The following is a 9,479-nucleotide window of genomic DNA, read 5'->3' as shown; positions in this document are numbered from 1 at the left end:
CGTATGTATGCTAGTATTATGTTAACTAGTTTTATCGACATATTTATTTATGTGCTTATCAAATAAATTATTGTTACTTTTGCTATCTAATCAAATCTCTAATATTAATCACAAATTAATAAAAGATTAACATTAAAGTCTTCAAAGATTTTGCCAAAATAAAAAAGAGATCAAACAACAAAATTGAATGGAGTTGAAATAAATTTAAAAAAACTTATCTGTAGTGCAAAATTCACGAGAATCTATGTTCCTGGGAAGCAAATTATAGAACTTTGCTCGAATATCCAGTTGTGGATTCCTTTGATTTGTTTGTTACCCAAAGCGTGGCCTTGTGCTCTGATACGTCGGCCGCCAACCAACCCTACCTCTTGCACTATCTCTCCCTCGTTTGTCTCTCTATCTCTCTCTACGTCTCCCACTGCGAGGCTGCCAATCCTAGAAGAAGCAGGGGAAAAGCTCGCAACAGGTCGCCACGAAACTGCTTTGTTGCCGGTTGCAGGCTGAGCACATGAAGCTCGCAATGTAGCTCTCTTTTCTTGAGTGTTTAGTATTCTCAGGCTCCCAGCAATCAAAGAAAGTCTGCAATATTACCCTCGAAGAGCAACTGTACTACCTTCCAAGCCAGTTTTAATGATTCCACCAGAATTTCATTCTTACTTCCTTTATTTTGGCCCATTGAAAGTTTGGTTCTTGCATTTCTTTTATGTTAGTTTGTGGCCCTAGTTGATCTATGCTATTTAATTAGAACTGTAGAAATTTCCTTTCCGTTCAGTTGTCTCACATTTGTCTCAGTTGTATACTCATCCCTTTTGTAATATTCATTGCAAGTTCATGACCAATTATTAACCCCATGCTAACACATTTTGGATCTATTAGCTATACTTTGGTATATGTTTGCTAGGTGAAACACCTGTACCTCTCCCCATGTGCCAACAATGGTATATATATTTTTAAATACAATATATCCTCCTGGTATGCACATCAAATATATCATTCCTCTTTTCATATTTCTGTTCTCTGCATTGTGTTTTAAGCTGAATACTCAAACACTGCTAAGGTCATGGCTTCTACTTGTATTTTCATTGAGATGATTTTTCAATAGGCTACACAGCATTGTCTTGTCAACTCAATACTCCAACACTACTACGGTCAAGGCGTACTACTTGCATGTTATGAAATTTTATTGCCATGATTATTCATTAGCTATGCTTGTAAGTTGTAGGATATCGAGCCACAATTTGTAAGTGCTTTGCTACTGGAACATACTCTAATTTGGTGTCAAATAGGTAACAAATGTTTTCTTCTTATGCCTTGTCTAGTCCATTGGTCCCAAGCACACAGATTCGCCGATTTAGGTAGTGTGTCAATGCTCATCTAGTGCAGATTCTCCGATTTAGGCAGCACAACAACAAACTACACATTCACGATTTTTGAACTTATATCAAATGAAGATTCGCCGATTTAGGCAGCACGTCGGGTGTAGATTCGCCGATTTAGGCAACACCGATTACAAAATCATGTTGCAGTGACTGGCCACCACTGTAACTGGTATGATTTTGTTACTCGGGTACATAATGAAAGTGATTTGGATTTGGACTTATATTGTGGAATTGGAATTGGATTGGAATTTGGTATCTGGTGATTATTATGGCAGTGTTTATGTGATGAGACTTGACATTATGAGATTAATGATGAGTATGACCAATGATATGCTGATTCATCAGGGTATGACATATACTGCTTATTCTAGTGGTATGGGACACTAGAATAGGTAGTATGTGGATGACGGCAGGCATAAGCTAATGTTGTTCAATTTCATAAATTTTTCTTTTATTATGTGATGTTTTTGACACAACATACTAATCACTGTTTTTGACAAGTATTGTTTGCAGATTTTTATCTTCGCAACTGAGCACAGTTGCTTTCCAACGGAGAGGTATGTTATGGAACTGATATCTTATTATGTATTGCAGATGTGACAGGTGGAAAAGGATGACCGAGCTAAGCTATTGCAAAAGGATATCATATTTTATGTACATTTTATTATTCAAGTGCTCTTTATGAGCTTTGGTCATTTATGACCGGCTGGCCAGTTTGTAACCAATTTGACCATTCAAGAAATCTATATAACAAATACGTGCAAGAGGGAAATGGTCACTCTTACACGGGGGGAGATTGCACCCAGTGTCCGCGTTGTTCTTCTCTCCTCTCTTCTCTTCTCTCTCGCCGTGCCGGCGTAGCACTCCGCTCTAGGAGGTGCGCCTGCACGTGCTTGTTTACTCTCCCCCGCTCTCTGTCTCTCTTTGTTCGTGTATCTTGCGATCATGCGACCACGTGATTGTGCCAGGTAGTCGGTTTTATGTTGTTTATTGTGTTATTTTTGGTATTTCGCAGGGCCGCCACGACTTTTGGCTGTAGCAAGAGATGCACTAGATAGAGAGCGCATGAGACAGGTTGTAGTAAGTAAGAGAGAGAGAGAGATGCTTAATTAAAGCTCGGAGAAATGGGTTCAAACCATGGCGAATCCGTGATAAGCTCAATATGGAAATTTGCACAAATTAGAGGGGCATTTTTATAATTTTCTCTTAATTTTAAGCTAACCTTGACAAAAATCAACGAAATTTGACAAGACATAGATCTCTGAGTGTGTGGCAATCTGGTGATGACAATCCATGAAAAGATGGGTTATGGCACAATCAACACATCCTTGCAAAAGAGAGAGAGAGAGAGAGAGAGAGAGAGAGAGAGAGAGAGAGAGAGAGAGATTTTTCAAGGCTTAAAATAAAACATTCATATTGTGGTGTGCTAGTGTGGTCGGACTCTTAGAGGGCAAGCACATACACCCCTAAGCAAGAGGTGTTTCTCACGAAGACGCTCAGTGGAGGCATGCAAGGAGGTTTAACCTTGACAAAAATCAGCGAAGTTTGACAAGACACAAATCTCTGAGTATTTGGCGTTTTGGCATTTTTGAAACGGCAAGTGGCAAGAGCACGTGCCAATGGAAGCACGTGCCAATGGAAGCATTTTTGAAATGGCAAGTGGCAAGAGCACGTGCCTGGAAGCGACTTAGTCCTGACTTGTAAAGACGTGTGCCATATTGCTTCTATTTCTACCAAGTTAAAAGGGCATCCAAGTCCGGCACCACAAGATACTAGCTATCGTTGAAGGCTTGCGCTACTAGCTAGTACTACAAATCAAGACAACATCAAGGAATCCGATCCGTGAGAAAAAGATCCGGCGTGCTGCATACAAGGCATCCGCAAAGTACATAGAGAAATACAACCGTGCATACCAGCTCATGCGTGCTCTCCCATCCGACGACCCGCTGAGCTTCGCTGTGCAAGCAAACATCCATTGTACCTTTTGCAATGGAGCTTACAAACAAAGGGACACTAACATCACATTGCAAGTGCACTTCTCTTGGCTCTTCCTTCCATGGCATAGATGGTATATCTACTTTCATGAACGCATTCTTGGTAGCCTTCTTGGTGACCCTAGCTTTGCCCTTCTCTATTGGAATTGGGACAACCAAGTAGATGGAGGCAACTCTTTGCCTCCCTTATTTGCAGTGAATGGTTCCGCTCTGTATGACCGAAATCGTGAAGCGAACGCCAATCTTGGCCTGAACGCTTCAGCAGCACCCCTTGTCCGGCTACGCATCGGTTCCGCTGCTACTCTCTCCCCTTCTGAAGTCATTCAGGAAAATCTGAATGTCATGTACCAAACCATGGTTACCGCCTCTACTGCTGACATGTTTATTGGTGGTGCCTACAGCTAGATACCTCTAATGACAACAGCATAATTTGTCTCAGCATGATGTTACTCTCATTTTATGAATGCTGTATTAGTTCCTTATTTTGCAACTTAGAGGCAAAATTTGATAATGTTGTGCAGTGCAGGAACGGATTTCTCAAATGTCTCAGCTGCTACTGCACCCTTGGGAGGCACCCTAGAACTTAATGCACATGGTGGCATCCATTATTGGACAGGAGATCCGAGAGCAACACTACGAGGAGACATGGGTGTTTTTACAACTGCGGCACGCGATCCCATCTTCTATGCCCACCATACAAATGTGGATAGACTTTGGGAGGTGTGGAAATCAATTCCAGGTGGCCGTCGCACTAATCCCATAGACAAAGACTTCCTTGATGCAGAGTTTTTGTTCTTTGATGAGAACGCCAATCTTGTCAAGGTGAAGGTAAGGGATCGAATACAAGAAGGCCCACAAGGGAGACAATCAATGGCTCAACTTTGAACCCTTGCCAGTTTCACAAGGGAGCCAAGTCGAATATGCAAGGATGCAAGGTGCAAAAGAAACGATTCCCTTTGTGCATTCAAGGCTTGGAAGTGACGCAAGATACTTTCGTGCACTTGCAAGTCTTTTTAAATCTTCCACAAGCTAATGCATCAACCCCCATATATAGTGCAGAGTACTTGGGCTCTACCAACTTGGTGCCCATGCCAGCCTAGTCCAAGCACCTCACTACCAATGTGATACTTGAAATAGGGGACAACATCAAGAGGATTGGTCTTCAAAAGGATGAATGGGTAGTCATCACCATACTAGTACAGACTGACGACCCTATGAGTGCTAGTAGCATCACCATAAGAGGGATGAGTATTCAATACCACTAGATTAGATAAATCAAACTCACTTTTTGTAATTATCAACATCAAATTGTGCCCCCTATGTTGACAACAGTATATTTTTCGATACTAGCTTCCTTTGCATTCTCTCCATTGTGAGCTTCTAAAATCTCTTTGGCTGCTTCGGCATGCCGCGTTTCAACTTGTATTGTTCTTCCTTTGCTTGCTTTTGTAAATACCTAACTTATCAGCAAATGAAAAATAAGCACATGTGCAAAGAAAATACCTAAGTTATCAGCAAATGAAAAGTAAGTTAGGTAGAAAATACCTAACTTATCAGCAAATGAAAAATACGCACATGTGCAGAGAATGCGGGCTGCCGTGGTGCACCCTTCACCCATGTGCTACAAACTTGCAGGCTTCCCTAGCCCTATAGAGCAATGCCAACCTTAGGTCCTGTCACACATGGGCATTGGCCTTATCAAAATTGCATCTTTGATTGCTTGGGTCCCATGGTTTGTGTGCGTGCTAAAAGCTTCTTAGGGTATCGCACGCGTAGAGATGAGGGAGAGTGGCGAGCTCTACATGGTGGACTTGACAACTGGTTTGCTCTTTTGTAGCCAATCAAAATTGCCGAGGTGAATAGCCCCGCTCTACCGTCGGCGATAGGGGCCTATTGATAACTTTTTTTTAAAAAAAGGAAAAATTACCAAAATACCCCTCTAATTTGATGAAATTCCCAAAATGAAAATCCCACACTACCCCAAGTCCTAAATTAAGCAAATTGGAGAGAAAATCGTGGTGGCCTATATGTGGCACGTGGTTTCAATTGATCACTAGCATCTTCACTTGCATCCACAATTTGACTTATGACACCACTAGAAGTGTTACAATAGGCCTGCAAAGTATATGCCTTATGTACATACGATTGAACGCACTCTGTCATAAAATTTGATATCTAACCAACCGAAATGAATAAACGGGAACAAGGGTTAGAATATAGACATGTACTTATGGATCTGTCTCAACACGGGCCAAGGTTAACACTAGGTTGCTAATGGGACACTTTTATGTCCTGGGACACTTTTATGTCCTGTTAAGTGACCATTTTCCTTGAATTATGTCAAGAGTTTCAAAATGTATTTTGAGGTGCTATCTATCTAGAAATCTGTCTCATGAGCTGAAAAAAACTTGACATTTTTGTGGAATATCAATTCCATCTTTAACCTTGTCCTTGCACAACATTTCACAACCTAAACTGTGCGAAAAAACGGGTCTTGTTTTTGGCTTTTTTCAACTTTTTGCAACTATACCACTCTAGAATTCATGTTTGTGAGGTCTATAATGCTAGAGAACTATCTTTAGTAGTCCTCAACACGTCCTGATGCTTCTAGGGAGAAATTAATGTTAAAGTTGTAAGTTATGACCAAATTACAAAAATTGTCAAATCATGTTTTTTAGCCAATTTTAGCTCTTCTATGATTTTTTTGGTGGCTTTCATGATATCCAAATGCAGTTTTGATTCTCTATGTTGCATATTGTAACATAAAGCTAATATTCCTTGAGTTTTGGGGCACCTAATACCCTATTTTTCATAGTAGACAACGATGGTTGATTTTTTCAATTATAGAAGAAAACGAAACATTCTAGTATATCAAGTATAGCTTTTTCAATATTGCTAGTTTCTTGTGATAACTACATGAATTTTGTAGGTAGTAACCATATCTAGTCATAAGGATCAAATTTGGCTAGATATTGAATAGTTTCTATGGGATTGTACAACTCATAATCTTGAACCCAGTTTTTTCATGTTTGCTGTATTTAGCACTTCATCATTGTCCCCAAGATTCCCCTTGGTAAGAGATGTATTATTATTTTGACATGCTCCATGTCTCCTTATGAACCTAAAGGACAATAGGGAACTAAGAAAACATGCATATACTGTTTGTATTGAGCGTGGCTATAGAAACTTTGATGATAGGTTTGCAGAATGGTAAAAATTCAACTTTTTTGTACCTATTTCTTTTGGCAAAACAAAAAATAGTGGGTGAGAAGCAATCATATGTTATGATCACGAGCCCATTGAAGTTAACTAGGAAATTTATCTCAAGTCCTACAAAAATCTCTAATCTTATTTTTATGCAACAAAGCGTAAGAAATGACTGTTTTGATGAAAATGTACTGGTCCATCAACTTTGGAGGCTTGGTGTGACCAAAAGATGAGAAATTTTACAAGTTTCTTATTTTTTCCATGTGTAGTAGGCCTTGAACTATAACCTCATGAAAGGATTTTACAAAATGAGTGGATCTACTATGGTTTTAGAGGTTTTTTTCAAAACCCTGAAAGGACACTTTTATCTCCTGTTAGGTTACCAACCTAGTGTTAACATAGCAATGGTACCTAATGTAGTTTTACGACCTTAGGGTTAGCTTCATCAAAAACCTCCAAAAGTTAGTGTTAAAAAGTCCTTTGACCTTAGGCAAGCTAGGACTGACCTTAAGGTGGGGATCCTACCCAAGCATGTGGTGCTTGTCGTGGTTGCTAACTAAGGTGCTTAAGGTGTTTGTGGGAACCTTTTCCACACTTGAGGTGCTTCTCATGATTAAATGACTATGGTTCTTGAAGTGTTCACTTCAAACATGATCTCTCAAGAGCCAAATACAATTTTTATGCTTAAATGACTAAGAAGCTTGAAGTGTTCGATTCAAACATAATATCTTAAGAAGCATAAAAGACACATGTCAAGATCCTTCCCATTTGGCCTCGCATGATGTGCTTGAATCCTATTGGATAGGCTTTAAAGGGATCCAATGAGAGTTTAGATGCATAAAAATAAATAATTAAGTTCTTTCTCTCAAAGAGGAAAAAGATAACACATGTCCAAATGATATAATTAAATAATACGAGAGAGAGAGAGAGAGAGAGAGAGAGAGAGAGAGAGGGAGAGGGAGAGGGAGGGGGAGGGAGAGAGAGGTGGACCAAGCAAGAAGAGGGGTTATACTCTTCCACAAACACACACACACACACTGACTCATTGTGTGAAGTTAAAAGTGCCAAGATTGTATTGTACCAAGTCTCTCTTGATGGGAGATCTATAATACAAACGCCTTTTGGAGGGGGGACTGGCTCCAAGTAAATCCAGTCCTCAACTATTGTCATGTTCTCTAATACTCTTTCTTGCAGAAGTATTGTTCATGCCAAGTTAATTAAGTACCATGTTTATGTTGCTACTATCAATTAAGTTCACCCTCTATGTTCTCCAAGTAGTCTCACAAAAATGCTCACTCTAATTCTCTTAATTCCGTTATTTTCAAAGTTCATAGGCCATTTCCATTACGTTGGTATCAGAGCATTTGGTATCTCTTTTATTGCTTAAGAAGAGAGGTACTTAAGTAGGTTGATTTTGCTAATTATATTAGGGTAAGAGGGACTGAGATCTATTATCGGTCTTTTTGATCCCACTACGTTGGATATGGTGCACACCTCGAGAGATTTGATCTTAATAATTGGGTATTTTTAAACTTTTCTATAGCTTTACCATTATTGAGACATAATAAGTCCGAAAGGAGCTAGCCCTCGACAATTCTGCAATATTAGACCCACTCCACAACTTTCCATAATTAACCAATTCGAGCCGTGGGTGTAGATTAATAAGTGCTTATTTTCAAAGGCTAAGAGGAGTAGCAACTAAGGTTTTGAATTAACAAAGAATAAATTAAGTAAACATATAAGTATAATTAGCATGGGTGACAATAACCAAGAGAGTAGAATGAACATTGATAACTTTGATTTTGCATATGAAGGTGCTACAACCTGAAGCTATCCTTTAGCATGAAGACAAGCTACTACGACATGGTAAGATTATCTGAGGGTATCTTATTAAGTTCAAAAATTTTTCTTCTGAAGATGCTAGATGGATGCAAGGAATACAGCTTAAGGATAGTATGAACCTTGTCAATGCTTACAATGCTACACTAGAGGTCGGGGGGTTCACTATGTGTAAAACTACCATATCACGTGCGTTCAAGACATGTTTGTAAAACCCCTTATCTGTGAATTTTGTTAAGAATATAATGTACCCTTTTCTTTTAGAATCTGTAAGTTTTTTTCAAATTTGAAAAAATAATGCCATTTTGTATATATATTTCTGTAAGTTTCAAGAACTTTAAATACCCTTCTGTTGAACTCACGTGATAGGTTACATTTTTATTAGGTGACCTACCTAGGACACTAGAGTAAGCAAATGTAAATGGTTTCTAAATGAACAATGTTTTTGTCTTATAAGACTAATCCTCTTTTGTGCACAAATTTAAATAGTATGCATATTTAGAATCATGTTTGTGATGACGACATCGCTCAAACACCAAGTAGAATTTGTCACTCTACTTTGGGAGTATGATATGGACTAAAGAGCAGACATGCTTGCGGTGACTACCTCTCCCAAGCACCAAATCGACTAGTCATCCATTCTGGAATGATGTCATAAGGTGAAAAGAGATCCTCTACCCGCTAAGAAACGTAGACTAATGACTAAGACTTTATCTCTTCCACCTCATAGTCGAGCACGACTATGATTTCAAGAGAGAGATAATTTCATAAAATCTAATATCTAATTAACCCAAATGATTTTCTCATATTGAACTAATCATTTAATGTGGGGGGGGGAGGGGGGAGAGAAAAAATAGGGAACAATTGTTAAAATATAGACATGTGCTTATGGATCTACCTCAACACAGGGCCAAGGTTAAAGGGGTACAAATGAGATATGGTTTTTTTAAGAGCAATGCTACCTAATGGAGCTTAACACCTTAGGGTTACCTTCATTAAAGACCTCGCCCAAGCTTGAGGTGCTTCTTATGCTTAAATGACTAAGTTTCTTGATGTGTTC

At 39.1% G+C, this 9,479-nt stretch overlaps 1 pseudogene; it reads left to right on the top strand.

The window, feature by feature from the left end:
* The first annotated feature begins 3,195 nt into the window (after positions 1-3,195).
* LOC147452792 (polyphenol oxidase latent form, chloroplastic-like) lies at positions 3,196-4,638 on the top strand (annotated as a pseudogene).
* Positions 4,639-9,479: the final 4,841 nt, after the last annotated feature.

This window comes from Adiantum capillus-veneris, chromosome 8 (assembly GCF_014529385.1).
Source record: "Adiantum capillus-veneris isolate H3 chromosome 8, ASM1452938v2, whole genome shotgun sequence".
Classification (NCBI taxonomy): domain Eukaryota; kingdom Viridiplantae; phylum Streptophyta; class Polypodiopsida; order Polypodiales; family Pteridaceae; genus Adiantum; species Adiantum capillus-veneris.
Note: the sequence above shows the minus strand (reverse complement) of the source record. Positions and strands in the feature narration are given on the sequence as shown.